The following is a 3,743-nucleotide window of genomic DNA, read 5'->3' as shown; positions in this document are numbered from 1 at the left end:
CTGCTCTGTCTCATGTGCATTAGCACAAAGCTCACAGATACTAGTGATATGATTAACTCCATAATTAGCCAAAAAATCCACCTTCATCGTCAAAGCCTTAAGCTGAGCAGCTATAGCAATAACTGCATCCACATTTAAAATTCCTGCTACTTTGCCTTGATTTAGTCTCTGAGAAGGGTTCCGATATTCATTAGCAACCATCAGTTCAATCAACTCATAAGCTTCATCATAGCTCTTGGCCTATAAGGCTCCACCTGATGCTGCATCGAGCATGGTTCTAGACTGTGCTCCCAAGTCATTATAAAAGCAGTTAATAATCATCCATTCAGGCATCCCATGATGAGGACACTTTCTAAGCATCTCCTTATAACGATCCCAAGCTTCACACAAAGACTCTCCCGATTGATGCACAAATTGAGGAAGAGCATTCCTGATTGCATCAGTCTTCGCCACAAGAACGAACTTAGTAAGAAAATTTTGAGCAAGATCTTCCCATTTAGTGATAGAGCCAGGTGATATAGAATGCAACCAACACTTAGCTTTATCCCTCAGAGAGAATGGGAAAAGCCTTAGTTTTATAGCATCTTCAGACACATTGTTAAATTTGAAAGTGCCGCAGATCTCGATGAAATCTCTAATATGCATGTTGGGATCTTCCATCGAAGAACCCCCAAACTGAACCGAGTTCTGCACCATCTGAATTTTGCTAGCCTTGATTTCAAAAGTGTTAGCCACGATGGCTGGTCTGACAATGCTAGACTGAATATCATTGATCTTTGGTTGAGAGTAATCCATCAAAGCTTTCGTATTCGCTTCCGGTTCTCCAATTGCAATAAGAGCTTCTTCGTCAACTTTCTCCTCAACAAGAACTTCTTCCACAACTTCCTCCGCTTTATCCAGTGTTCTCTTTCGAGATCGAGAACGCATTAGCATACACGCTCTCTAGAGTAGCTGAAAAAGCAACAAACAAACAAGTAAGTAAAATATCCGAGTCAGTGAACTTTAACGACCACTGATGTCAAGCACATAAACTAAAAGTAAACCACGAGTCCCCGGCAGCGGCGCCAAAAACTTGTTAGGACGAAAATACACGCTAAATTACACGCAAGTATACGCGTTCGCAAGTAATATAGAACTACCTCTAGTTCATTCCCATAGAGACTCTTTTAGGTTAACTTCAATTTATGCACTTATGCAACAATGGTATGGTTATTATTCAATGCTAAGATGATAACAAGTTGAGATTGTTTATAACTACGAGATTATACTAACTAATATTAGCTAAGAGAATTAAGGTTGATTTACACTAATAAGATAACACGAAACTACTAAATGCCAACTTTCGTTGTACGAATACCCTACTACCATACATCCACAAAAGAGATAGAAACTGAATAGACACCAATTATATTGAGACCCTATATGTCTATAGAATTTGACAACATAACGGTTTAATGCACAAGTTATCTATCATGATTTTATAGGGCAAGTAAGATGGTTAAAATTACCTACGAATCATGCATATCAAATACAAGAACCTATGCTAGCATGACAAGTTCTAAACCCCAATTTTCATTTTGGCTTCAATAGAGATTAACACATTATCTTATAAGTTCTCGATGCTCATAAGACGAATAAGCACAACCAATACTAGGATATCATACAATCACCACACACTAAAGTATCGAAACAAATTAACTATTAAAATCCATAAGTAAATCCGTTAGAACCCCACGATAACGATTAGCCCATAACCGAACTCATAATCATCGTGGGTTCCGATGAAAGCATGGTATAATAAACTAAGTCTTTGTAAACTGAATAATAATCAAAGTACGTTAAACAAGAGTATTAGGTTTAACAAACAAGAAAACTAGCATCCAAGATTACAACTCAATTAAAGAATCACAAGTATAACTAAGCTTTTCTTCTCCTTTGTTGTATTTGTGCTCCTAGGTCTTCTCGCCGTCTTTTTCTTAGTCTCCGTTATGAAAAACGTCTTTAAAGAGTCATTATATAGCAGCTCAATCAGAAGGGAAGTCCAGAAAATTAATCTTCTAGTTGAAACAAGATTCTTCAGTTTCGGGCGCGCTGTCCTTCTGACAAACTGGCGCGGGCGCGCGCAATCACAGCGCGCTACTCGAAAAAATTCCGAACTTTTTTTTCTTTGCTGGTTTTTGATGGCATTCAACGAGCAATCTTCCAAGACACCTTCCTAACACCATTCTAAGCATAAAAACATTGTAAAACCCTTCCTGCTTCCGACTATGTCCTGAAATGCAAAACACTACAAAAACACATCAAACACACAAATAACTTGAGTACAAAACACCAATTCGAGCTTTTATAGGACGTTCTAAGTGGATATAAATGCCACTTAACACCCATAACAAACCAAAGAGACCTAGGGAGCTATTAAAACAATGATGGAAAAGATATACATGAACATTAGACACAAACATTGTAGAGGAATTTAACACAAATTGAAACTAAATTTATTATCCAATGTTTAAAATTAAAACAAAACATTTGTTAAATTAAAAATAAAACATATATGCAATATTAATATTATTAATGTTAATAATAATATTTTTCATTATATTACATTATATATAATATACTTATATATTATTTTTTCAAAATCCGGAAAATATTTTTCAATATTAATATTACAAGCATCTTGAATCAAACACGCTACATGTAGCACTAGGGGAGATAGAGATGTTCAAAAAATCCGAAACCCGATCCGAAAAAAAGCCCGATCCGGAAAAAAGCCCGGCCCAGGTTCGGCCCGACCTGAAGCCCGAAAAGCCTGGATTAAAAAAAATCCAGATAAAAGCCCGAATCGAAGCCCAAATAAATGCCTGGATAAAAGGCCGGGCTTTTTGAAAAGCCCGATTAGAAAACCGATATTTTATATAAAATTTGAAAATATACAATACTTTTTATGATTTTTAAAATATTCTAATATAATATTAGAAGTAATTAAGGTATATATAATTATTTATATATTATATTAAAAATTAGTTATTTATTTCGGTGTCTAAACTACTCTATATGATATATCAAGATATTATTTTCTCCGGTACTTAAACTACTCATAATTCGAGTTATAAAATATTAAAATATTTTTTTTAATATATAAATAAAAAGCCCGGATAAGCCTGATTCGGCCCGATCCGGCCCGACCCGTGGGCCTAAAACGGGCCCTATATTTATCAGAAAGCCCGACCCGATTTTATAAAAAGCCCAGCCCGATCCGTTTTCAAAAAAAATCGGGCTTTTTAAAGCCCGGATAAAACCCGGCCCGATGAGCTTTTTATGCATCTCTAAGGGGAGATGAATTTAACGTGCCAACTTAAACAATTATACCACAATATTAGTTGGGATTATATATGTACAACTATATTTTAGTAATCAACCCAATTAACAATATTTATCACTAGAAAATTGTTTTGTTCACCTTATTACCCGTATAAGTTATACAATAATTTAATTTTATTGAATTTAATATTAATTAATTTTTAATATAAAGCTAAATATATGTTCTAAAATTATACAATAATATGTATATTGTATATTTGTCTAGTATATAAAATAATATATAAGTATATTATAAATAATGTAATATAATGTGTAATATTTAAAAGTATATATATAATTATATAGATATGTATTTATCTTTATAATATTATATATATTCATGTTTATTTTCAGATTATGAGTTCAAATCGGGGTTGGAT

General features: G+C 33.9%; 1 non-coding gene across 1 annotated transcript; it reads left to right on the top strand.

The window, feature by feature from the left end:
• The first annotated feature begins 331 nt into the window (after positions 1–331).
• Positions 332–438, top strand: LOC141703293 (small nucleolar RNA R71). Its single transcript, XR_012567432.1, has one exon. It is a non-coding gene; the product is annotated as a small nucleolar RNA R71 (small nucleolar RNA).
• The last annotated feature ends 3,305 nt before the right edge of the window (positions 439–3,743 follow it).

This window comes from Apium graveolens, unplaced genomic scaffold (genome assembly GCF_009905375.1).
Source record: "Apium graveolens cultivar Ventura unplaced genomic scaffold, ASM990537v1 ctg6438, whole genome shotgun sequence".
NCBI lineage: Eukaryota > Viridiplantae > Streptophyta > Magnoliopsida > Apiales > Apiaceae > Apium > Apium graveolens.
This window is presented reverse-complemented; position numbering and strand designations above follow the sequence as displayed.